Source organism: Equus przewalskii, chromosome 8 (genome assembly GCF_037783145.1).
Source record: "Equus przewalskii isolate Varuska chromosome 8, EquPr2, whole genome shotgun sequence".
In the NCBI taxonomy this organism is placed as follows: Eukaryota; Metazoa; Chordata; class Mammalia; order Perissodactyla; family Equidae; genus Equus; species Equus przewalskii.
Genome location: NC_091838.1, coordinates 81252237 through 81278907, shown reverse-complemented (window position 1 = coordinate 81278907; position 26671 = coordinate 81252237). Strand labels below are relative to the sequence as shown.

General features: G+C 51.7%; 1 protein-coding gene across 3 annotated transcripts in view; it reads left to right on the top strand.

Moving 5' to 3' along the window:
* The window catches only part of AGO2 (argonaute RISC catalytic component 2), a 106751-nt gene that overhangs the window by 19515 nt on the left and 60565 nt on the right, over window positions 1-26671 (top strand). Inside the window, exon 1 of one of the 3 annotated variants that reach the window (XM_070631033.1) lies at window positions 10522-10644. The exons of 1 other annotated variant lie outside the window; for it this stretch is intronic. The gene's annotated coding sequence lies outside the window, so the exon portion shown is untranslated. Of the gene's footprint in view, window positions 1-10521; window positions 10712-26671 lie in introns of those variants that run through there. One more of the 3 variants, XM_070631034.1, reaches the window with a different exon arrangement.

Here is a 26671-nt window from a genome sequence, read left to right as displayed (position 1 = left end):
GGTTTGTATTAGGAGAATACTGACTGGGTCACTCCAAGGACATTTGTAACATTAACCCCTTGAGCGCTCTTGTGGATCATTTCAGTCCTTTGGAACAAGCGTGGACTGCTTCCATGTTTACTGATGATTAACTGTTGTTTACTCCCCTGGAATTTCCCCTGTGTGTCCGTTTCCCTTTTTGGGTGGTAGTTTCCTAGAGAGTGGGCTGTCGAGTGCAGGCTTCCTCTGGCTTCACACCTCCCACGTCAGCGAGACGCAGCACCGGTGGGGACTGACTCCGGCCTAGACCGCTCTGTCTGGCCTGCTCACGGGAGCTCAGAGAGCTTAGTTACCTGGAATGGGTCTAGCCAGCCAGTCCTCTACCAGCTAACCCGTGTGGTTGCTGTTCTTATCATCTGGTGGGAACCAGATCAGGATGTCTGCGTGCTTGAGCAGAGGTTTCTGCGTGTCGCTGAAAGGTGCAGCATCGCCCTTGTTCCTGGAGAAACCTGAGGCAGAGCCACTGTGTTTGCAGAAGGGACTCTGGACAACAGTCCACACCCGCAAAATGACAAATTCAGACAGTGGTTCTGCAGCCTTTTTGTGTCAGGGCCTCTTTATATTCTCAAATTATCAAGGACCCCAAAGATCCTTTGTGTGGGTTATGTTTTTTAATATTTATTGTATTAGAAATTAAAAATGAGTTTTAAAAATAGTTAATGTAATGTGATGATAAGAAATTCCATATGTAGCATATCATTTTTATGAAAGATAATTTTGTAAAACTACAAAAAATATGTAATGAGAAGAATGATACTGTTATTCCATTTTTCGTAAATCTCCTTAGGGTTTGGCTTAATAAAAGCAGCAGTTGGCTTCTGCGATCAGTCTACTGGGATGTGTTGTTTTGGTTGAAGTATATGGAAAAAATGTGGCCTCACACAGATAAATAACTAAAAAGGAGTAGTATTTTAGTAGGCTTTTCAGATAATTGTAGATATTCTTCTCTGCTCTCACAACCAAACTCAGCAAGTCTTAGTTTCTTGAAAGTTAGTTTCAGCGTAGGATCCAAAACCATATCAGCTGCACTGTGAATGTGGCCGTGACATCGTGCACAGAGCCTTGGAAGACGTTGGTCCACTGACTTACGCAGGTCTTCCAAACGCTGACGCATTTCATCGCGCACGAACGTCACCACCGGTCTCATCAGAAGTCTAAGTATTTGGAAGCTTTAAGCTCATGATGGGATATAAAAGTTTTCCACAATTCTAAGTTTCATGTTAAAGCGTGAATTTTATCATTGCAGCAGATACTGGCATCTTTTTCCCAGCAGTGGCAGGCCCTGGTTCAATTTTGAGAAAGTGTCTGTCCAACGCCCAACTCCAGTCTTCTGTGAAAAAGGAAGTTCAGCTCACAGCTGGATAGTCCCACGAGGGCTTTTCCTCAAGACAGCCGTCAGACTCAGGGATGTGTGTGCTTCCTGTTCCTCACACAGATGTTGAAAAGGCTTAAGAGTCAGTGTTTCATAAAATTAGTGCTTTCACTGTTTCATTAAGGACATTTCTAGGGGGACTGGCTTTTCCCCGTCTTACTGAGAGTGTGTATTCTGGCGATGGACCCAGTGGACAAGGGCACCGTTTGGCACCCCTGCCGTGCTTGGTGCTGTGGCACCTGAAGCTTTACCTGCTGTGGAACCGTCGGTGCAATTGTCAGCACAACGAAGGGCAAATCCCATCTTAGCATGTTGATGAAAATAGTCTTGATCTTGGGGACCCCTCAGAAGTTCCCAGGGCCACTGTTTGAGAACTGCTGGATTAGGAGAATCCTAAAAGCTGTTCTGTTTCAGTCTACAGACTACTTCCTGCCAGTGTGTGTTAGAGAGATGTTCCCCTTTAATTAAATTGTATCACGACTTACAAATAGGTTTTAATAAAACCACCCAAGAAGTCTGAGTTCTCATTTATGTGGCTGTGACTACAAGAGGGGTTTGGGGGCTGTCCTCTGTTCTCAGGCTCTTTGCATGGCCTGTTCCTTGGAGCAGGTGTGGGTGGGGAAAGGGCTCCCCGGCTCTGGTGCGGCAGGAAATGGGGCCCTGCAGGCTGCTGTCTTCCCGGGGGCTCAGGCTGGGTCTGTGTTTTGAGTTGTTGGCGAAAGAGTTGGGCTCTTCCTCGGTCTCACAGGCTGCTTTGTGAAAATAGGCAGCTTTACTGAGTGATGTCTTTAGTTTGTTGAAATTCTGTTTGTGCTTTTTGGGGAGGTGTTTGTAAAAGTCCTATTAAGAAAACCTTTGTTTATCAGTTGATGCTGATGGGTTTTTCTAAAAATTAGGTGCACGTGGAGTTAGGGTGCTCATCTAAGAGAGGTTAGCAGTTGGAAAGGGCCTTCCATTCCTGGCTAGTATCCAGAATGAGTTTAAAACATTTTTGTGGGCCATGGAAAAAGACCCCATCCCTGCCACCTGTCCCGCTTGTCCTTATTTCCACTGTATTTACAAATAAAGTGTATCCCCGTCTCTCCAAGAAACAGCCAGAAGCCCACTTGGAGGTGTGTTGGTGGGTGTGCTTAGGTGAAGCGTTGTCACTGTGGCTGCATTTTAGAATGGGTTTTATGTGTTGCTAGTAGCTTCTGACCTGCTCTAGAAAAATATGAGTGAATGGTGTGACCTACATAGAGGAAAGTGTTCTAATTGATTCTTAACCAGCTGGCAGTCACTTCCAAGTGTTTGAAAATTGTGGTATAGAGTTGTGCTTACTTATCTGCTGTCTCGTCATGGCCTTGGCCCAGGGACAAGGACAGAAACCTCACTATCTCCTGCGAGGTTTAGTGCAGCGTCCTCTGTGCTCCGACCTCTTGTCTCTGTGGTCTGTCTTTCACTCAGCCTGCATGCCTGCCTGCCTGCCTTCCATGTGTGGGGCCCCTGCTCTGTGCTGGGCCCTGTCTTTGATGCTGAAGGGAAGGCAGCCCAGAGCAGATCATTCTTGCTCTCAGGGAGCTTATGATCTAGTGGTGAGACAGGCAGACAAGCAGTGGATAAAGGGTATAGTGCGTTTGGTGCAAGGAGTCTGCAGGTAGAGTGGTTAGGGAAGGCCTCGTTAGATAGACGGCAGAGTCCTAGGGAGCTGCACCTCAGCCGTGTACTCGCAGGGAGCGTGCGGGCAGAGGAGAAGCTCGAGTGGGGAGCAGCGCACAGTTGGCTAAAGCGAGGCCTGGAGGGAGGAGGGCAGACCTAGGAAGCGGCAAGGGCAGAGGCAGTGGGCGGGAGGCTGCTGCGCCCACTCTGCTGTGGTCACACTGCCCACTTGGACAGTCGCAAAGGTTGCCGGCTATTTATAGAAAACATTCCAACCCCTGGAGCGTGGTGTCCAGTCACTCTGTGACCTCACCCAGCCCACTCCTCTCCCTCATCAGCCCTCTCACCCGCACTGGGCACATCCCATCGCACTTCTGGTGGTGACGCTGCATGGATCCTCGGTTGTGGTGCTGGTCCTGTCCCCCCTTTCCTGATGATGGAAATTTCTCCTTTCCTGGATCTGCTTAAAATGGGTTTCTTATGGAACCTTGCCAATTAGCTAAGTACGGATGCCTCAGTCTCCTCTAGAGTCAAAAAGCAGTTGACTTGTTCCCGAGTATTTATTTCGCTTCACCTCATGTTGTACCTGGTCTCCCAGGCCTGTCTCCTCCGTGACAGGAGCAGCCTCTCAGAGTGGGGGTTGTGAGACCCTGAACTCAGATCCTGCTCCGCTCTCAGACTCTTGCCCTGGCAGAGGCTCGATAGACATTCCCTGAGCTGAGCAGTTCTTAGGATCTGGGGGGTGTTTGGTACACAGAGGGGTGGTGAGCCAGACCCGCAGGTGCCACCGCAGGGGTGTGGAGAGAAGCTGCCGTGCAGCCAGAGGTTCTAAGCGGGAAGGAGGAGCACCGAACGTGGCTGGCTGGGATGCTGTGGCCGGTCAGACGGGTGGCCGGATGTTGGCCAGCCTGGCGCTGGACGAGGGCTTTGTGAATGGCAGCTTTGCTCAGCTGCACTAATCTGATGGGGAGGACACTCCTTGCAGCCGCCCTGACGGCCCAGAGGCCTGTTCAGCTGCTCAGAACACTCTGCTCTGAGACCCAGCGAATGACTCTGTGTGTCACTCTTTGCAGCGATTGGAAAGAAAGAAATCTGGCAGAGGCGTGCCCCTGTGACTGCTTTCATCTGGCCCCTTTGGCATTTAGGACTTCTGGTTTTTTAGGGATGGTAGGTCGGAAGCTCTGCCAGCCAGGAGCGCAGGACCTGGTTTTCTTGGGGCCGCGGCCCGCCCCCGTTGCCGCAAGCAGCTCTGGTCTAGGTGAGGTTTCCAAATGACGCACCATGTTCTGCCAGCTGTGCCCTTCCCTGGGCCCTCGCCGTGCTCCGGGGTTTGCAGGCAAGAGGTGTGTGCTCCGTCCCTCCGCTGGCTCGGCGTCCGCCGTGCCTGCGGGCAGCCTGCTGGGCCTGGGTAGCTCCAAGAAGAGGGCACAGGGTCCACGGACAATTGTAGAAAGAGAATAGAGGTGGACATGGCCCGCGTCCTGAAGAACACGTGTTACTGCACTAGGGGGAGGCGGGGCCTTCCTGGGTTGTGTGGCTGAATGAGAATAAAGATGGTATATTAATAGAGTAAAAGAAAAGTGCAGAAAGGCATGTTCTGATTGGTTGTCTCTATCTTGTATAACACTAATAGTAAAAAAAAAAAACCCAACAGCTTTATTTTCTCAAGATATAGCTCACAAAGCCCCAAATTACCACTGTATTTTTATGTGTTTGGTTAAAGATCTGTTAGTGCTGGTGATTCATCCAGTAGGTGCCTTCCTCACCGGGGACCACAGAGGAAGGCTCCGATTCCTCTCTGAGGAGGAAAGGAGCTCAGTGCTGAGAAATACACTGATTAAATATGCTATATAGGTGTGTATGCATAGAAAATACATATAACATAAAATTTACCATTAGAGTATATTATTCAGGGTCGTTAAGTACATTCACAGTGTTTTCAAACCAGCTCTTACCTAGTTCCAGAACTTTTTCATCCCCCTAAACAGAAACCCTGCATCCATTAACTGTCACTCTCTGTTTTCCCCTCCCCCACCTGCTGGCCACAGCTAACGTGCCTTCTGTCTCAGTTTATCTGCCTGTTCTAGGCGTTTCGTATAAGTGGAATCATACAGCAGGTGGTCTTTTGCGTCTGGTTCTTTCACCCAGTGGTGTTGTCAGGGTTCGCCCACGTTGTAGCCTGTTTCAGTGCTTTGCTCCTTTTCGTGCCTGGAGAGTATTCCATTGCAGGGATGTACCACGTTTTGTTTTATCCATTCATTTGTCGATGGACATTTGGGGTTGTTTCCAAATATTATATATTTTTTTCTGCTTTTTCTCCCCAAATACCCCCAGTACATAGTTGTATATTCTAGCTGTAGGTCCTTCTAGTTGTGGCATGTGGGACGCCACCTCAGCATGGCCTGACGATCGGTGCCACATCCTCGCCCAGGATCCGAACAGGCGAAACCCTGGGCCTCCGATCAGAGCATGCAATCTTACCCGCTTAGCCATGGGGCCGGCCTCTGAATATTATATTTTTTAATTATAGAATTCTTAATTTGCTATGCCTTCAAGTCTTGCCAGAATTATAAACGTGTGGCTTCTTTGTCAGGGGATGTATAGGACAGTTTGGCTGTCCTCCACCTCGTGCTGAGAGCCATCAGCTTTTGAAGAATGTCGCCGCTGTTCCTGGTTTGCTTTTGTGGGAAGGGAGAGCAGTGGGTGGAGCCAGGTGCCCGTGTGGGAGCCCACCCCACGCATGTTGGAAACGTTCTGCTGAGGAATCTCCCCGAGCCCCCTTCTGAGGGATTGGAATCTGCCTGCTTTCTTTAGGCGAATTAACATGTGGTTGATGTTCTGGAAGGACAGTGTTCTTCAGTGTCGTTTCTCTATATGTGTAATTATGGGAAAATCTTACCGTATGTTTGGTAAACCTTTCTAAGTTGTAAATTTTTTACTGTGAGCATAACTGATTTATACTCATGAAAAAACAACGTTCTGCATAATTAGTTTATAGTGTTGGTTGTATTTAGAATATTTCAAGACTTGAAGGCATGGAATATTAAGCAGAGGGGAGAAAACACAGTTGCTTTTGGCACCTTGCGTCATTTTGTGGGAGCTGATGGCCATGTCCCTCCGCGAGCCCGCGCTTCCCCTGCCCGGCAGCCCTGGCAGGCCCCGCTCTCGCTTTGCTCCCGGGCTGATGCGCAGGCCTTGGAGCAGGCTTGTCGCTTTCTCCCCTTTTCTTGCAAAGTTGCTTTCATCTTCGTTAACCGTATTTGTCAACACGTGGCCCGTCCTGTTTCTTTACTGGAACATTTTGAAGGAAATCCCACATATCTCATCATTTATCCACACATACTTCAGTGTGTGTCTCTGAAAGATGAGGACTCTTTAAAAACGGAACCCAATACCAAATCTTGAGAAATGGCTGCTCCTTAATATCATCAAATAGACAGTTACTGCTTAGGTTTCCCGGTCGTCTCAAAAATGTTTTTTTATTGTTGGTGTGTTTGAATCAGTGTTTGTCACATACTTAGCTGTTAATTCCAATGTACCTAAACGTTATTGCTTACGTGATGTTCAAGTTCTTGAAGTTTAACTCCCAGCTAGGTGAACACGCTGCAGGGCAGAGGCCGTGTCTGCTTCTGACTCTGCCCGCAATGCAGAGCACGTGCTGCTCACTCAGGTGGTTCGAGGAATGTGTTTTCCGCTCTCATTTACCTAGTGCTCCCCAGAACTCTGCGGCTTCAAACCACATCTGCCCTTGGCCTGAGTCTCCTGGCCGCCTGGATGTGCTTCTGGCCTGCTGTGGCCGGCTGGGTAGCTTTGCCTTCTTGGCTGTGTCCTCTCAAGGGCCTGGGCTCATCAGCGCTGCTCTACACCGTGTCTCATCCCCCAGAAGGCAGGGCCCTAGAACAGTGAGCAGAAACACGCAAGCTCCTTTGAAAGCCCCAGACAGTTGTGGAAAGTTCTCTCCTGTTCCATTGGCCAGGGCAGGCCATGCACCTGAGTTGATGGGAGGTGCCAAACGGTCACTGGGCAAAGGGCATGAGGCCATTAGTGGGCTGTCCACTCCATCTGCCACAGCTGTGTGACCAGGACGTTGTTCTAGGAGCAAACTCCTCATGGAGAGCATGTGTTAAACTGCCCTGAGTGAAGTTCTGACATGTGCTGCAACTTGGAGGAACCTTGAAAACATGCTGGGTGAAAGAAGCCATGCTGTCTCAGTCCCTTTATATGGAATGCCCAGAGCAGCTGAATCCACAGAGACACAGAGCAGGTCAGTGGCTGCCAGGAACTGGAGGGAGGCCTCACTGCTTAACGGGGATGTGGTTCCTTTTGGGGTGATGAAAATGTTCTGGAATGAGTGGTGATGGTTGGACAACATTGTGAATATACTAAAAGCTACTACATTGTACACTTTAAGATGGTTAAGATGGTAAATTTTATGTTATGTGGATTTTGATATGACTAGAAAAGAACTGGCCCTGGGTCATTTTGTGCATATTCATGAACCCAGATTTCCAAACTCTGGTGCTGAGCCCGAAGGCACCAGCATACTCCACTTCCAGGTGTGCATTTTTGGTTGGTCCATGAGCAACTGAAAATTACATTTGGGGTCCCTCCTTATGTTAAATGAGGCCCACCGAGACTCAGGAGACCCAGCCTCCAGTCTCCACAGAGCTGCAGAGGGCCCTGTGGAAAGCGGCCCCCACCTCAGGCCTTACAGAGACCAGAGGAATGTAAGTCTAGCTAGTAGCTGGAGCCTGACGAGGATGAGAAAATGCCATCATTACGTCATTTAAAGATAGCCAGTGCTCTGCATTTGGCACAGTGCATAATCCAAGATATGTGCAGGTATCAATTTTTTCTTTAGTCTTCTGAAGAACACATTTCTATTTATTTTAAGTTGTGAGCTTGTCTCCCTTACGGAAGAATTGGTTAAAGAGGCCCAACAGTCCTGGGCATTTTATCTGCTTGATTTTCAACAGATTTACTCCTAATTAATTATGACTCCAAAAAAATTGTACCTCTACAGGATGCCACTATTTAGAAGTGACATTTCAAATTTCTAGTTGTACAAATTGGGGGAATTTTCCGATTTCTGTCATTTGGTAAATGTGCTTTTAAGTAGCCCTTTGGGGAGCCGTGTTCCTTCCAAGTGAGGGCGTTGCAGTCGAATTAGCGCTCAGCTGAATGGGATTGACCCGCAGATACGGCCGCGGGAGCCTTGCTAAAGCATGCCGGCGAATTTTACTTCTTAAAGCAAAGCTAAAGCTTATTTTACTTAGTCTTTTCAGATGCTTTTCTTATATAAGGAATTTTCTGGCTTTGTTTGTTTGCAAATAGCACCATGATATTGCTATTCAATGTACGCCCTGTTTTATTAACATTAAAATAACATTTCTTTTCACAAAATATAGTGATTATAATTTAAACTAAACATGGGAGTATTCTTATAACAAAATCTGAGTTGAAATACTTGGTTTCTAAATATATCGCCGAGGAGAGGAAATGCTTTTGTCCTTTACAATGGCGGTGTTGCAGACAATGACCCTGTAGATGTCTAGGCTGGGAGTATTTTGATGTGTAACTTGAAACCATGTTTATCACAAAAAAGATAGCATAAACAGAGGCTAAATGTTCCCTTCATAATATTTATTTTTAACCTCTCCTTCACTCTGTTTAAAAACATACAGACTTTATGTGTTCATTGCAGAAAAGATGGTGACTCCAGAGGACTGTATTATTTGGGGTACATGAAGCTCTTCAAACAAAGAGATCCAAAATAATGGTGGCTCTTGTAGGAATCTAAAGCCAGAAGTTTAGTTTTCCTTTGTGTGAATTTCCAGGGGGGTGTGGGCTTAGATGCTCTGCTCCCTCTGTGAAGCCATCGTGGGATTCAGGCCGAGTGCTCTTCACCCTGGAGGGGAAAGACCCGGAGGAGGAGGTCGGTGGGGTTTCCGTGGGCTGCCCACAGCCTGCCTCTGCCTACTGCACACCTGACCACAAGGGAAGCCTGTACACGCAGTTTAGCTGGGCAGCCCTATGCCCGTTTGCTGTGGAAGAACAGGCAGCCCAACTGGCGAACACCCAGCCGACTCTGCCATGGTGGGGGAGCGAAAAGAAAATGAAAATCTACCTGAGGTCATTCATCACACCTGTTCATGTCCGTCAGTCTGCTGTTTGCCAGGCATGGCTCTAAGTGCTGGGGTAGAGCAGTGAACAAAACCTAAGGATGCGCCCTCGCTGGTTTCCCTGGCGCAGGGAGGACTGAAACATGTAATATGCCATGCAGCAAGGGCCGCAGAGACAAACAGCAGGAGGTGGTGGAAGGGCAGGTGCCATTTTTAACAAGGCAGTCAGCAGTGGTCTCTAAGAAGGTGACATTTGAACAAAGACCTGAAAGAGATGAGTGAGTGAGCAAGCCACAGATCTCTGAGGAAAGAGTGTCTCAAGCAGAGGAAATGGCAAGTGCAAAGGCCCTGGGATTGAGGCCGGCTGGGCAAAGAGAGCAGTAGCGGATGGGAGAGGCTGGGTGGGGCATTGATATTTCTTTGGCTGTTACTCTGAATGAGATAAGATGCAGCTAGAGGTTTTGACAGAGTGACACAGTTTGCCTTCCAGTCTCTGCCTGCTCTGTAGACACGTAGGGGGCCCATTAGGAATTGTGGAGTAATCCACGGGGAGGTAGCAATGGCTTGGCCCTGTGCTAACAGTGATGGTGAAGGTGGTGGAGTCTAGATACATGGTACAGGTATTTTAAAGGCAGAGGCTATAGGATTCAGTCATGGGCTGGTTGTGAATGTGAAGGAAAAAGTCAGGGATGACATCCACATTTTGGCCTGAGTGATGGCCTCATGATTGAGATGAAGGCACCTGGGGGGGGGGGGGCGGTAATAATGTGCGTTTTCGTGACCCTGTCAGATGAGTCCAGAGGAGTTGGGAGGGATTTGCCTGATTTGGGGAGGGGCAGAGAGAATGAGAGGGTGAGACTTGGAGCCAGCCAGTGTAGAAGACTGCTTCAAGAAACGCTGCAGAGGTGTGGGGAGAGAGCGGGAGGGGGCGCGGGCGGGCAGGGGTGTCTGTGGGGAGAGAGCGGGAGGGGGCGCGGGCGGGCAGGGGTGTCTGTGGGGAAAGAGCGGGAGGGGGCGCGGGCGGGCAGGGGTGTCTGTGGGGAGCAGGTGTGGGGAGAGAGCGGGAGGGGGCGAGGGCCGGCAGGGGTGTCTGTGGCGAGCAGGTGTGGGGGAGGGTGGGAGTTGATTTGGGACACATTAGATTCTGTGGTGTCCATTGGATGTCAGGTTGAGGTACTTAGAGGCAGCCCGAGGCTCATGGGGACGTGCGGACCAGAGAGGAATCCAGTGGCGGTCAGTGCTGAAAGCCACACGGCCAGGCGAGATGGCGAAGGACGTGCTGTGGATGGATGGATGGGGCAGAGCTGGTGTGCAGGGACGGAGTCCTAGAAGGTCCAGGACTGAGAGGGCAGGAAGGGGAGGAACCGGCCCAGGGACAGAGGAGGAGCAGCTGGTGAGGCGGGAGGAGATGCTGGAGGAAGCGAACGCAGACGGAGGAGGCGTGATCGACTGTCAGGTGCTGCGATGGCGCAGGTGGGCTGAGGGTTGACCACATGATGTGGCAACATAGAGATTTTGCAAGGACTGTTTCACTTGCATGGTAGGGCCAGAAGCCTGACTGGAGAGAGAGCTGCGGGGATTAGGAGGGGAGGGGCAGATGCAACCGATTGATGGATGGTTGGAGGGGGAAGCGGGGTCCAAAGATTGTTTCGTTCCTGGAGTCTGTTGGTGGTTCGCTGTTTATCTGAGAACAGTCTTTATCTTCATTCTTTAGAGAAAAGATCTCTGAGTACACGTTTATAGGTTGAGAGTGATTCCTTTTTGGGGGCATGCATGTTGCTGTTGAGGTGGGCTGTCTGTCTAATCGTGGGGGTTTTATACCTGACCTGTGTTTTTGTCTCTACTGTCGTGTAAGGTCTTTGCTCTGTCTTGTTCTGTTTGTTTTAAGATGAGAGTAATCGCAGAATGTTGGTGTGCCTTTAGGAATAGCGTGGTGAGAGGGGAGCTCCTGATGGAGAGGAGGAGGAATTGCGCAGCAGTGGCCCTGACTCTGGGCGCTGGTCTGTAGGTGGAGGACTGGTCCTGGCGCGGCCCCCACGGTTCGTGGGAACGACAGGCAGAAGCACAGGCGCTCGGGCTGGGGGCTCTCTTCTGATGGCGTTATTCCCTCTGTGGCGTCGTGGGGAGGTGTGGCCTCGACCATGCAGCCTGCTGGAGCGCACTGAGGGCCCCGGGGGACCGCGCGCTGGGGGGAGGTGGACTGTGGGCCCAGGGGGGAGGGGGCCGGGGGCCGGGGTGCGGGGACGGTGAGCGCTGTGGGAGGAAGAGGGGACCGCGAGCCCGGATTACTGCCAGCCGGGGTGCGGGTACCGCGAGCCCGGGTTACCGTGAGCCCGGGTTACCGCGAGCCTGGGTGGGGGGACTGCAAGCCGGAGTGGGGAGACCGCGAGCCCGGGTTACCGTGAGTACGGGCTACCGTGAGCCTGGGTGGGGAGACCGCGAACCCGGGAGACCACGAGCATGGGTTACCGCGAGCCGGGGTGGGGAGAGCGTGAGCCGGGGTGGGGAGAGCGCGAGCCCGGTTACCGCGAGCTGGGGAGGGGAGACCGCGAGCCCGGGTTCCCGCCAGCCGGGGTGGGGAGACCGCGAGCCCGGTTCCCGCGAGCCGCGGTGGGGAGACCGCGAGCCCGGTTACTGCGAGCCGGTGAGGGGAGACCGCGAGCCCGGGTTACCGCGAGCCGGGGATGGGAGACCGCGAGCCCGGTTACCGCGAGCCGGGGAGGGGAGAGTGAGAGCCCGGGTTACCGCGAGCCGGGGTGGGGAGACCGTGAGCCGGGGAGAGGAGAGCCCGGGTTACCGCGAGCCGGGGTGGGGAGACCGCGAGGCCGGGGAGAGGAGAGCCCAGGTTCCCGCGAGCCGGGGAGGGGAGAGTGAGAGCCCGGGTTACTGCGAGCAGCGGAGGGGAGAGCGCGAGCTCGGGTTCCCGCAAGCCGGGAGTGTGTGCGGGGGGACTGTGAGCCCGAGTTACCGCGAACCCGGTGTGTGTGTGGGGTGGGGGGGGTGACCTGAGCCCGAGTTACCGCGAGCCGGGGAAGGGAGACCGCGAGCCCGGGTTCCCGCGAGCCGGGGGTGTGTGGCGGGGGACCGTGAGCCCGGGTTACCGCGAACCCGGTGTGTGTGTGGGGGGGGGGGGTGACCTGAGCCCGAGTTACCGCGAGCCGGGGAGGGGAGACCGCGAGCCCGTGTTACTGCGAGCCGGGGTAGGGCACCGCAAGCCCGGGTTACCGCGAGCCCGGGTTATTGCGAGCGAGGTGGAGAGACCGTGAGCCGCGGTGGGGAGACCGTGAGCCTGGGAGGGGAGACCGCGAGCTCGGGTTATTGCGAGCGAGGTGGAGAGACTGTGAGCCGCGGTGGGGAGACCGCGAGCCTGGGTTACCGCGAGCCGGGGATGGGAGACCGTGAGCCTGGTTCCCGCGAGCCGGGGAGAGGAGAGTGAGAGCCCGGGTTCCCGCGAGACGGGGAGGGGAGACCGCGAGCCCGGGTTCCTGCGAGCCGGGGAGGGGAGACCAAGAGCCCGGGTTGCTGCGAGCCGGGGAGGGGAGACCGCGAGCCCGGGTTACCGCGAGCCGGCGTGGGGAGACCGCGAGCCCGGGTTACCGCGAGCCGGCGTGGGGAGACCGCGAGCCCGGGTTACCGCGAGCCGGCGTGGGGGGACCGCGAGCTCGGGTTACCGCGAGCCGGGGAGGGGAGACCAAGAGCCCGGGTTGCCGCGAGCCGGGGAGGGGTGACCAAGAGCCTGGGTTTACCGCGAGCCGAGGAGGGGAGACCGCGAGCCCGGGTTGCCGCGAGCCGGGGAGGGGTGACCAAGAGCCTGGGTTTACCGCGAGCCGAGGAGGGGAGACCGCGAGCCCGGGTTACGGCGAGCCGGGGAGAGGAGAGTGAGAGCCCGGGTTGCCGCGAGCCGGGGAGGGGAGACCAAGAGCCCGGGTTACCGCGAGCCGGGGAGGGTAGACCGCGAGCCTGGGTTTACCGCGAGCCGGGGAGAGGAGAGTGAGAGCCCGGGTTGCCGCGAGCCGGGGAGGGGAGACCGCGAGCCCGGGTTCCCGCGAGCCCGGGTTACCGCGAGCCGGGGTTGGGGGACCAGGATCCCGTGTTACCGCGAGTCCGGTTGGGGAGAGCGCGAGTCCGTGTTACTGCGAGCCAGGGTATGGAGACCGCGAGCCCGGGTTATTGCGAGCCGAGGTGGGGAGACCGTGAGCCGCGGTGGGGAGACTGCGAGCCCGCGTTACAGTCAGCCGGGGTGGGGAGACTGCGAGCCCGGGTTCCCGCGAGGCGGGGAGGGGAGACCGCGAGCCCGGGTTCCCGCGAGGCGGGGAGGGGAGACCGCGAGCCCGGCTTCCCGCCAGCAGGGGTGGGGGGACCGTGAGCCTGGGTTTTCTGCAAGCCCGGGTGGGGAGACCGCGCAGTCGGGGGGTCCGTGTGCTGTTGGGGGACTGGGCGCGGAGGGGGGACCGCATGCCGAAGGGGGATTGTGCGCCCGCGGGGGTTCTGTGTCTGTGTATGGGGGGTGGATCGTGCACCGCGGGGGTTCTGTGTGCTGGGGGCGGGGGGTGTGGATCGTGCACCGCGGGGCTTCTGTGTGCCTGGAGGGGGGATCGTGCGCCGTGGGGGGACCTCCGAGGAGGAGGCTGCCCCAGGGGGTGGGGACCACTGGGGGGCGGGATGAAGCAGGCAGTTGCGGGGCGTGAGTGATTTCAGCTACCAGCCACCACCCGTTAGAGCAGCTGGCAGCTCCTTAACCTTCCGAAGGAAGTCCAGCTGCTGTCCTGACGCCGGGGGTCAGCTGGAGAGGCAGAGGGGCTTCTCGGGTGGAATGCGGACTTTGGAAGCAGAGATGCCTGAGTCTAAGTCCCGGCCTCTGCCGCTGGCTGTGTGACCTCGGGCAAGTCATTTCACCTGTGTCAATGTCTCTCTTCTGCAAAAAGGCGATAATCCTCGCCTTGCAGAGGTGTTGTAAATATTATAGGAAACGAGAGGTGCCAGTTGACTAGGCACTTGGCACCTAGATTATAATAACCGGAAGGTGTTCCTGGGAGTAGCCTTATCTAGTTCAGCAACCTTGGTAGAGGATTACACCTTTTCATAGAACTCTAACATGAAACAGCCACCCAGAGTCTGGTGTCCTTTTTCTCTGAAGGAGGGGACGTTTCTTGGACCTTAAAGCCCCCTGTGACGCGGACTTATCAGTGTGCCGCAGGGGCCTGAAGCCAGATCATCCGTGAACACGAGGCCAGACGGCAGAGGCTATCGCTGAGTGCAAGGCTAATTATGTGCAGTATCTTGCAGGCGGACTTTGTACTCGTCCCTCTTCTGTACCTGACAGTTGTTTATAAAGGGCACCTTTGTAAAATTAACTTGCTTAATTAGTAGTTGCTCACGTATAGGAACGCAATGGATTTTTAGAATCTTGTTTTCGGCAAGCTTCTTGAATTCTTTTTAATTCCGTGTCTGTGGATTCCATCTTAATTGTATCTAGGTGATCGTGTCATCTGCATGTGGCAGTTTTGTGCCTTCTTTTCCAGTCATGTTGCTTATTTCTTTTTCTTTTGTTACCATGCCTGCTAAGATCTGTTGAAGTGATTTCAAGCATCGCTGTTTGGTTCTGATCTCAAAAGAAACTCTTCTAATACTTCGTTAGTAGGAGTGATGTTTTCAGGAGATTTTTATTAGATGTCCTTTATCACGTCAAAGAAGTCTATTCTGTCCTCAGTTGTGAGGGGCTTTTGTTGGTTTTGTTTTTACAATTGTGAGTGGGTCTTGATTTTCAGACAAGTGAAAAGATATAAACAGTGTAAGGAATGTCTGTGTATAAACAGTGTAAAGAAATAACTTTAAACAGCTCCTGGGCTGACTTTTGGGTCTTCATTGTCACTGAAGTTGTTGAGCCTCAGAACCCAACAGCCTTGCTTTCAACTCCCAGCACGTCTGCCTTCTAACTGTGTGACTGTGATAATCAGTATTTTTTTTTTTTGAGGAAGATTAGCCCTGAGCTAACTGCTGCCAATCCTCCTCTTTTTGCTGAGGAAGACTGGCCCTGAGCTAACATTCACGCCCATCTTCCTCTACTTTATATGTGGGACGCCCGCCACAGCATGGCTTGACAAGCAGCGCATAGGTCTGTAACCAGGATCCAAACCGGTGAAGCCCCGGCCTCCAAAGCAGAACGTGCACACTTAACTGCTGCGCCACCGGGCCGGCCCCTATAATTAGTAATTTTAACTCATCCTTTTTATAAAATGGAGCCAGTGATAGGCCGCTTATAGAATTCTTAGTACTGGTGAAGAAAATGAATTCTGTGCACCTATCACATATGGTGTGGACGTTCAGTAAACCTCTTGTTTGGATCCTAACTTGTCAGTGGGATTACGGGACATTGTTTCAGCTGCTGGATTACAGTTCAGTTTCAGCAGATGCTTACTGAGCATCTGTGATCTGCCAGATCTCGACATAGTGCTGGGGTGGCAGCGTGAGTCAGTCAGCCTCAGGGTCTGTGAGAGGACATACGTCTCGGCCTGCAAACTACTGAAATCCAGGGCAGAATGGACTCTGGCATCAGAAGCATGCACAATGTGATAAAAACATCACGGAGGGAGAGGTAAATTGGAGAAGGTGGTATGCTGTTGTCACATTTCTCTATTGTGAAGACTAAGCAGAAGAAGAGAGCTGAGGGGGGACTGTGCAGTGAGGTGGGCTGCGTGAGCCTGCCAGTGTCTGAAAGGTCCTTCCACCAGAAGGTGGCGGGGGCCCTGGAGGTCTCGAGGTGCCTCAGGATTCCAGGGGGGATGACGCCGCCATAGCTCCAGTTTTTAGGCGAGGAATTGAGGAGCATATCACAGAGAGGGCGTGGAGCACAGTGAGAGCAGGACGGGTTGGGGAAGCTAAGCTGAGGTGCTGTAGCCCAGAGCTTGCAGCGGGCCCTTTGAACGGGGAAATCGAGTCTCTCTCCTGGAGTGGCTGAATGTCAGGCCTGGCAAGGAATGGGGAAAGGCTGGAGATTGCCCTGGGTGACATTAGAGAAGAGATAGTGGGTAAAACGGGAAGAAGTGTGCAGTCACTCTGGGTGAGGATTTAACCAGTGTTTGGTCCTCCTCCGAGGGTTGACAGCTGATGAGAAGGACCTTCCTGGGACTGTCACGCCTCGAGTAACTGAACCCAAACTTCCGGTCCTGTGGAGCCGTGCTGCCTTGGTCCAACGTAGCTTTTTGGTGTGATAGCTTCAAAACATCTGACAAAGCCCCTGAAGTTGCTCTCCAGCACGAGGGTGGGCTCTCTTCCCATAAGGGTCCTGACCTCTGGGGTCCATCACTTTCCCGTCTGTGGGGCCATGTTGGGTGGCTGAGCTGCTTTGGGGAACATCTCTGTCCCTTTGTGCTCTCGGTCTTGTTCCTCCTTCCTTTTTCTTACCCTTCTCTGTTGGACCATGTAGAATACTTAACTCAGTGGTGGACAGATGCCCTGCGGCCTGGGCATCCACTGGGCCCTCAGGGGCACCTCTCAGTTTCCCGGATAGGCAGGTGATGCAGCACCTTGGTTCAGAGTGGCACCAGTGTGTGTTAGCAGATGAAGAGGAGATGCTGATGGGTTTTTTACTGCCTAGCTGGTGAAAACAGACATTTATTCTTTTCAAGACAGGCAAAAGCTAAGACTTCACTCACTAGCCCTGTGGGGCAGAACTAAAATTGTAGTTTTTCATTCTTGATGTCATTTCTTCTTCCTGATTCCTTTTCTCTTAAAATTGCTCAGGCCTCACAAGCTAACGCTGATCAGGTTTCACTGGACTTGCTTTAACTGGAGATATCTGGATGCTAATTTATTCTTAATCCATTACTGAAATTAAGGCTTGAAGTCAGGAGTTCGTTCCCATGTAAAGGGCCGTGGCTCAGGAAGCCAGTCAGTGGCCAGGCCTTCGTTGCCAGAAAAGCAATTAAAGAAGGCTGTGGCAGCCAGACTTGTTCTCCTGCTCCTCACAATGAGGAATTCGCTTTCCAGCACACCTCCTTCATACCTCTGTGTGCAAATGTGCCATAAATGGAAGTTTACACAATGGTACCTGCCTTAAGTAGGTGAGATGTGCTTTCTATATTGGTTTCCTTTCCTTTTCAAAAAGTAATAAAATGCTGGTGCATGGCTGGCCACCTGTAATTGGCGGTCACTGCTGTAGCTGAATTGTGGGGCTGCTTGTGCAGACACCACCCCCACACTCCCCCAAAGCGTCCAGCAGTATCGGAAGCAGCAGCGCACGCTCTCGGCCTTGGACTCCCTAGCCTGTAGCATGCTGGAAAGGGTGTACGTAAGTGAAGCGGTTTTCTTGCCACCTGGGAAAATGGTTCAGCCATATAACTACGGGCGGGGAGAAGAAGGGTCCCTGCCCTGAGTCAGACAGCAGAGCGAAGGAGCGGGGGCTTGGCCAAGGCAGTGCCAAGGGCATACTTATAGATGAGAGGAAACAGATCTTCACATTTTTTTTTCTTTTATACAATTTCAGTGTGAGTTCCCTTTTATCTGGGGATGTAAAACCCAAATTGTGGCTTTAATCTTGTATTTCGAATAACATATTTGCCAGCAGTAGTGCAGAAGAGCATGATGAGCTTTGGGGCACGGACGCCTGGGTTTATATCCTGGTCTGGCCGGGTGAGTGCCCTTGGGCTGGTCCCTGGGTACTGACGGACACGAGGGGATTCTCCAGGACAGGGCCTCGTGATTGCAGTGTGAGATGGTGACTGACGTGCCGGTGCCAGGCGCACGGTGGCTGCCCATCCTGCGAATCGTGGCGCGCCTTGTCAGGCTGGGTGCCTGCTGCCTGCCACTCCTCCTCTTTGCGCCCGCCAGGCCGTGGGCGAGGGCTCAACCTGCAAATCTCACTTTGTTTATCTGTAAAGTGTACGTGGGAATCATAACAGAATCACCTCAGATCTCGAATTGGGCACGTTTTTAAATCTCTCTGGACATCTGTTAAATGGGGTAATAACTGTGCTTACGTTAGTTTTTACTTATTAGAAAATATCAAAGAGAATAAAATATCAAACACCCATTTAGCCTCCTCCCAGAATTTCTTCATGGTTGCCTTTGTAGGTTTTCAAAAAATAGCTTTAGAGCCAGCCCTGATGGCCTGGAGGTTAAAGTTTGGCGCACTTCCACTTCAGTGGCCTGGGTTCAGTTCCTGGGCACGGAACCACACCACTCACCCGTCAGTAGCCATGCTGTGTCGGCAGCTCACGTAGCAGAACTAGAAGGACTTACAAGCAGAATATACAGCTATGTCCTGGGGCTTTAAGGGGAAAAAAAAAGAGAGAGGAAGATTAGCAACAGATGTTAGAGTGAATTTTTCTCAGGGAAAAAAAAGCTTTATTTTTCTTCTAATAATAGGTATAATATTGCCACTTGAAAAATAGAGGCATAAAGAAGAGCAGAAAGATCAGTTATAGTGTGACCACTTGGGAATGGTCACTGTTAATATTTGTTTTATAATCCTTCTGTATGTTTGCCCATTCATACACCAAATGTTTGTGTGTGTAAATATAGGACAGATGAAATTGCGTCAAGCACCGTTTAGAAACTTTCTCCCACTTAACAATATATGGGCATCTTTCCATGTAATAATTGTGGTTGTTCAGTGTCAGTAAATTATTATTATATTTTTAAAGATTGGCACCTGGGCTAACATCTGTTGCCAGTCTTTTTTTTTTTCCCTTCTTCTCCCCAAAGCCCCCAGTACATAGTTGTATATTTTAGTTGTAGGTCCTTCTGGCTCTGCTGTGTGTGATGCTGCCTCAGCATGGCTTGATGAAGTGCGTAGGTCTGTGCCCAGGATCCGAACTGGGCAAAGCCATGGGCCACTGATATAGAGTGTGCAAACTTAACCACTCAGCCATGGGACTGGCCCTCAGTAAATTATTGTGACCGTTTATTTAACCAACTTTCTAGTGATGGAATCTTTTTTTTTTCTTCTTTGAGGAAGATTAGCCCTGAGCTAACATCTGCTGCCAATCTTCCTCTTTTTTGCTGAGGAAGACTGGCCCTGAGCTAACATCCACACCCATCTTCCTCTACTTCATATGTGGGACGCCCGCCACAGCATGGCTTGACAAGCAGTGCATAGGCCCGTAACCAGGATCCAAACCAGCAAAGCCCAGACTGCTGAAGCGGAACGTGCGCACTTAACCGCTGCACCACCGGGCCGGCCCCTACTGATGGACGTGTAAATCATTGTCAGTCTGTTGTTGTAATATACTATGATGAATGCTCTTGTCCATAGGTGTCTGAGTATTTTAGGATAAACACCTAGATGTTGAATTACTAGATCAGAGGGTGCCTGATTTTAAAAGATTTCTGAAACGTACCTTCAAAACAACCAGTTTGGGTCAGCGTCGTCATTTTTTCCAACCTCTTATAAATGCCAGAAAGGCAAAAAAATATTTACAATTTTAATTTGTGTTTCTTTTCTTTTTCCGCTGAGGAAGATTTGCTCTGAGCTGACATCTCTGCCAGTCTTCATCTATTTTTTAGTATTTGGGCCACCAGCACAGCATGGGCGCTAACGGAGTGGTGTAAGGTCCGTGCCCAGGAACTGAACCCTGGTTGCGGAAGCAGAGCGTGCCTAACTTAACCACTAGGCCACTGGGGCTGGCTAACTTGTGTTCCTTTGACTAAAGGCTGAATATATTTTCCATGTTCAGTTCAGACTACTAATGTTTCCTATACGCACTGTCCGTCCATACCCGTTGCCCATTTTCCTCATGGAGTTCTTAATCCTTATTAACTTAAACTCTGTATATCCAGGTTTATATTTTCAGGATTGTGAGTTTATGATGTCATAAAATTGTCTGAGTTTATTGAGCTCTTAGAGAAGTTTTAAAAATCTGACATAGTCAAGCTTGTCTCTTGCGACCTCTGCTTTTTGGCTCTAAGAGAGCGTTCCCACCCCAAAAGTATAAAAGCTTATTAAATTTTAAAATATTTCTTTGGATGTTTTTATCTCACTTAAAAATGTTATCTGTTCACAGTTTGTACCCGTTTGGAATTTGTTTTGTAATAAAGATCTGAGGAAGAGCACCTTAGGTTTTCCTTCAAATATGCAGTCAGTCGCTGTGGCGTGCTCTCGTTCTCTCCTGTGCCTTGATTGCGATGCCCTGCACCCTGCACTGCCTGGAGGCCTGCTCCCCTCTCGTGGTGGGCTTTCTGCCTGCCCTCTTCTGCGGGCAGGCCCTGGAGGACAGGACATAGGGGTGCTCAGTGGATTCAGACGGTGGGAAGTTGCGTGTGAAACGCCCAGTGCGGGGCTGGGCGCACAGCCAGACCTCAGTCAGTGCAGCTGTCCGCTCTCTCAGACGCTAACAGGATGAACTTGGTCAGGTTGGATTATTATGCATGGTTAGTTCTCGCATCTCTTTTTTTTTTATTTGTTTGATTTACACATATCTGCTATCTCAAAAGGACTTAAGGCACCTTGGCCTGGTGGCAAAACTCATGTGCTCTGATAGCAGCAAGACTTGTGTTTGAGTCCCAGCTTTGCCTGTTAGTTACCTTCTGGACACGGCAGTTTCCCATCTGTAAACTGGGATCGTATTTGCCTCACCTGGGGTGAGGACTAAACGAGATGACACACATGAAGGTTTTTTGCGCCATGCTGGTGCACTAGCGATGACCGTCACTTCCTAAATTATGATGGGAGCTTAAAATAATAGTACGCATATTACAAAGGGAAATTACTCATTTTCTCTAGGTGTTGAAAGATGTTCTGGGTAACTAGGATACATTAATTATTATAAAAGAGCACTAAACTGAGTTTTCTCAACTTCCCTAGCTGCTTAAGAGGGATCGGGAGCCAGGAGGATGGCGGGTTCGATTGCTGTGTGTTTTGGGTGATAAATAGAAGGACTTGGGTTCTTTGGAGAAAAAGACTTCCCTGAAGTGTGAGAGGTGTCGTGTGAACTGTTCTGTGGAGGAGGTTGGATGATTCGATGGCCACTGTTGGCAGAGGCCTCAGTTGGAACTGCTCCGGTGTCAGGTGGGTGGAAGTTGAATCTTTGCGCTGAGGTCTGCTGGCCCGGCACCCAGGGCAGGGTCGCGCTCCGTGGAGCCCTGGTTCCTCATCTGTGAAGGGAAGACAACTTTAGTTGGGGAGAGGGTGTGAGAAGAGATGAGAAGGTGTCTGAAGTCTTGCACCTGAAACATAGTAGATGCTTGATAAACGCTGGCTGTTCTGGTTGAAACTGTGCCGAGCGCTTGCCAAGAGGCAGTAATGGTCTTCACACGGAGGCCTCATGTGTTGCCCTGAAGCACTTGGCACTGAGTCCTAAACAATGAAGGCGTTTCTTTTCGGATTTAGGGTGATGCTAGAGTATTCTCTCATTCGTCCACTTGTTGGTTCATTCAGCAGCTGCACAAACCAGGCGTAAGCCTGCCCTGCTGACACTTACGGTCTTGTGGGAGAGGCAGTCACTACTCAGAGCATCACAGAAAAAGTGCGACCAGCGTTTGAAGGAACTGCTTGGTCCACATGGTGGGACCAGCAGCGGTGATGGCGGTCCTGTCAGACTAGTATTTCTTTAATTCCTCATTGTATTTTTATGGCATTCCTAATATTGTTGAGTAAAGACAGATGGTGGATCAGAGGGGACATTTTAACTTGTGAGGGAAAGTTTATTAAAACAATTTTTATAGGAAAAAAAATTTTCTTTTTACAGATCTCCAGGGGTGGCGTTGGGAACCATTTCTCAGAGAGAGTGTTTTAAATGATGGTTGCAGTTTCAGGCTGAACCACAAAAGCCTATTTAAAACCCATTGTAGACAAAGTTCTTTGAGTTTGCAACAAAGTAAAGAATAATATTGATGGTCACTGGCACGAGGGTGGTTAGATGCTTTATGATTAATCCTAAACTGTAGCGATGTGTCATGGACTCTTACGCACGCTATGTTGCTCACTAAAGAAAGGTTAGAGTATTTTTAGAACATTACTCATTCAACCACTGAAGTGGAGTGAGGCCCTTGGGTAGCAGTCCTCAGTGTCGACGTGGTTTGCTTCGGCTTGCACATGTGGCGCCCTCGGGACCACGCGCTCGCCTGGGAGCACCTGGTTCTGGAGGTCTCCTGGGCATCTGTCGTTGCCCCCGGACCTTGTCCCCCGCCCCCCCGCAGAGTGACTGCCCCCTTCAGGTTGCCTGGCTCTTCGGATATTGCCAAGAACCAGGTTGAGGCAGATTGGAATTTCCCAGAGAGCTTTTACCTAGCGAGGAAGAAATGAAAGCCGGGAGCCGTGGCCCACGAGCAGATGACACATTTCCAGAGAACAGCTCTGTGACTCCACGGTTGGCTGCCTTCCTTGTAAGGCCTGTCCTTCCCCCACCCTGTCTGGGGAGCCTGCCCAGGGCTTTATCCGGCCTCTTCTCGTCTCTCCTTTCCTCTTCATGCCGGGGTGGGAGGCGCCGGCCAAACTTGCCAAGGACGTGAGGAACCGAAGCGAAAGTCCCTCTTTAGGGTGTGGGCAGCCTCCTGCTGGCCTGGGAGTTGTGGCTTGTGGTTGTGTCCTCTGTCCCCTCTCCAGGAGAAAGGGAAGGGGTCCCTTCCCAGGCTGGGAGCCACGAGGCCCTGAGGGTGCAAACTTGGAGGCTTTGAGAGGGGCTGGCCCCACAAGCAGGGGTGGGGGCTCTCGCTGATGTCAGCGTTCACCATGAAGTGTTCTCTGAGCCCGCTGCGCTCTGGACCAACGTTTATTATCGCCCTGGAACACCCTAGTGGCGCCAGCTAACTCTCGAGCACAGACACTCCTGGTTCCAAAGTGTACCGATAAGGACGTTTGTCCTAGCTAGAGATTGTGCACACCTGCTGGCCTCTGCCCAGGTCTGGGACCCCTAAAGGGCAGCCCTCTTCTTCCTTGTCCTGTCACATTTCACTTCCTTGTGCCCTTGCAAACCCGGAGAGCTCACGAGCTGACTTTGAGTTGTTAGCGGGGGGTTCAGGAGTGAGAACTGGGACGGCTGAAGGTGTCCGTGTGAGGCCCGCCCTCCATCCAGGTTCTTCTTGGCTCTGTCCTTGAGCTGGACGTGGGAGTGAATGTTCCTGTGTCGTGGCGTTCAGCCAGACTAACATCCCTTTCTCTGGGAACTGGGGCTGGGGTTCGTTTTGTTTTCTTGCTCACAGTTGGCTGGTGGGTTGCCCGGGTCTAGCCCTGCCATCCTGTCGATAGTGTGTGGTGGTTTTCCTTTATCTCCAGCTGGCAGAAGCAGATGTTCCTGTCTGCATTCTTAGCGTGTCATTCTGAGAATGCCTCCATTCATTTCACCAAAAAGGCTGCTGAGATTGTGTTTAACGTAGTTCTGTCAACTCAGACGGCCAGACACGAGACCGGCCTGTACAGGCAACAGGTAGATTGACTGAGTGGCAGCCGACTGTCCTGGTGTCAGCAGGAGAGTACTGGTCCGACAACATCTGCTTTCTGGTCTGTGCCCTGCCGAGCCAGCAGAATCCGTCCTCCTCCTACCCGTGGGAAAGCAAAGGCTGGGAGAGACACATGCCTGGGTCGCAGTCGTGCTCGGCCACTGCCTGACCAAGGGTCCCTGACAAGTTGCTCAACCCAACCCTGTTTCCTCTTTACAAGAACATCTAGAAGCATAAAGGAGCTGAGGTCCATACCTGGCTTGGTCCCAGGTGTGGCATGGAAGGACTGGACACTCCTAAGCTGTTTTTGTCACTTTCTTTTGCCTTCATAGTTTCTGGCTGATGCCCAATGTAATGAAAACAGAATTCTGAAAGGAAAATAGAGCCTGGTGGCTTTGAATACTGACACTCACTTTGAGGTTCTGGAAAGAGCTGTATAATAACCTTGTGGTGTTTGGTGGCAAATCTTTAAATATCCAAGTCCCACTAAGGCGTGGGTGCTGGTTTGCGGGGCTCACTCCCTGGAGGAGCGCCCCCACTCAAACCTCACAGCAGTCTGGGACACGAGTGTGGGTCGCGGCAGAGCGGCTGCTTCAGAGAACCTGAATCTTTTGGTTCACTTGCCGGTAACCAAAGCTGCTTAATTTCAGTGCCAGGCTATTCGTTTGTTCAATGACTCTATCGTTTCGATTTTTCTTAAGGAACATTTAAGTCACCCAGGAGTCATGCAGATCTTTTTGTTTTGAAGGTCATATCACTCATAATAAGATGTAGTGGAAGGAACACTGTCTGGGGGTGGGGGCGGTGACAGGAAGTGCTGTGCCCCTTCTGGGAAGTCTTGCTGCTCCCTCGCCTCTCAGTATTTTCAGTGTAGCTCCTGTTCCTCCCCTAGACTCAGCCCCCAGACCTGTCTTGGTGGCATCATGTCACCCAGGCTCCCAGTCGATGACTCAGAGTAGGTGGGAGGAGGAAGCGTGAGTTACTCTCTCCCCTCAGTTTCCAAGGTGACTTCCGGCTCCAAATTCTGTGATTTATTACGTGTCATCTGTGGTCAGGGATGTTGTTGTTGGGCTGATGGTATAAGCTGGCGCCAAGACAATTGTGTTTGTACTTGTTGCAGAGCAGACATGCGATAGAAGTGGAGGAAGAGGCCGGGGCGTGGGGGTGGGGGCTGAGGCTGCAGAGTTCTCGTCTACCTGTTAGATTGCAGACCTGTGGGCCTGACCTAATGTGTTAGTCAGTTTTTTGAAAATTCAGTTCCGTGTGCTTAAGTATTTAGAAAATAGTAGAAATGAAGAGCTTTTCTGAACAATTATGCTTGTCTGCTTGCTTTCCACGCTGGTCACCAGGTAAACTTGCCTGGTGATTGCTCATTTCCTCCTTTGATCTGTTCCTCATGGCCCAGATGAACAGACAGAGGCGGTAGGTGCTGAGATGGTGTGTAGGTTTGGCCCTGGGGCACATATTGGGCTCACGTCTTAAATGCAAGCCAATGCTGTCAGGCCTTATCAGGATGTCTGATTTCTGATTCCCAGCTCAGAGCCCCTGCGTGGTAGGCGGCCTGTGTGATGAGCCTGGAGAGCCGGTTGTCATGGCAGCTGGTGCATCGTGAGCTCATATCACGTCAGGGATAGGCGTCGGTGGGGCCCCCTGTTTGTTGGGCCTACAGGCATGGTGCCATCTGTAGGGCCGTCCCTGGTGGAGGAACGTCACACCTGCCCACCCTCCACGCCACCACAGGGACCAGGGAGCTTTTGTGATGTTATCAGGAACGGAGGCGCAGTCTTCTCTGCTTGGAGATGAAGCCAGTCTGTCCCTGTACAGCTGGCGGCTCTCAAGTGTTCAGAGTCAAGACGCCCTTTGTCAGTCTGGTGAAGCTTCTGGATGGATCTCTTTCCAGAATGATGCTTTTCAAAGCACAGAACAGAATACGTAAGATGACAAAGAAAACCGGCCATACTGAAATACAGTTGTCAACATACTAGAACAAGTGTCTGACACGGTAATAAAGGAGTCCTTTATCACATGCAGTGACAGAACCAGCAGTGGGTCTGGTAAATATCATGATTTTGAAGGAGCAATGAGTTTAAAATGTACTTTGCGGTATCTGTAACGGCTGTCATGTGACCTGGGATTCCTGTGTTTTCCGCGAGTCCTGTTTATCTCTATTAGGGCTCTGGTTTGTTGTTTATGTTCATGATGGCAGGAAGCACTGCATTTCACTTACAGTTTAGTCCAGACCCTCTGAATTCTCTGTGTGGATCCCAGGCTGAGATCTCCTCCCTCTTGGGTACATGGGGGACTCCCCCCCTTCCCCCAGGATTGGGCTTCTCTGGGCTCCAAATGGTGGGCAGGTGCCTTACCAACAGGGCCACTGTCCCAGAGCACTCGACCTGGTCAAGACTGTTTCTGGGACAGCTAGTGGCTGGACTTGTGCCTCAGGAAACCAGACCAGCTGCCCAGACGAAGGCAATGGCAGGGGGGTGGGGCGGGCAGGACAGAGGACAGAGAGACAGATACGTGCTATCCTGGTGTCAACCCTGTGAACTCCAGATTTGCCTGCCATGTTTTGTGTGTCTAGCCTTCATCCTGAAGGAGAGATGGGCCTTAGAGTTCACCTGTTTCTCAAGGGAGGCCAGCACATCAAAAAGAGAAAATCATAGAATCCTGGTGTAAACCAGTATGGAAGGTTGGGGGGGGGGGGGGTGAGGGAAGCGTTGGGAGGGAGGCTGAGACTTGGGGAGCAGTATCTGGTTCCTGTTGGGCCTGGCCTCCCACATGCAGTGTTTCCCAGGTTATTTCCCATCCCTGTGGGCATTTGGATGGCTCCTGGCTAGGTGCTGGCAATGACAGAGATGTGTACGGATAGTCCTTGTCCTGGAAGGCACGTGTTGTGTGATTACCTGGGCAACGGGCAGGTGACTGAATCCCAGTCTTGTGGTTGATAGAACCCAGGACACTCCAAGGCCTGGTTCACTCTGTGGGAGAATCAGGATAGGGCGGTCCCCAAGCCAAGCCTTGAAATGATGGCCTGCCAATAACCTGTTGGGCTGGGTAGCCAGGATGAGGAGGAAGGTGAGGACGGGACTGTGAATGCCCTTCTCGTTGGCCCTTGATGGGTGGG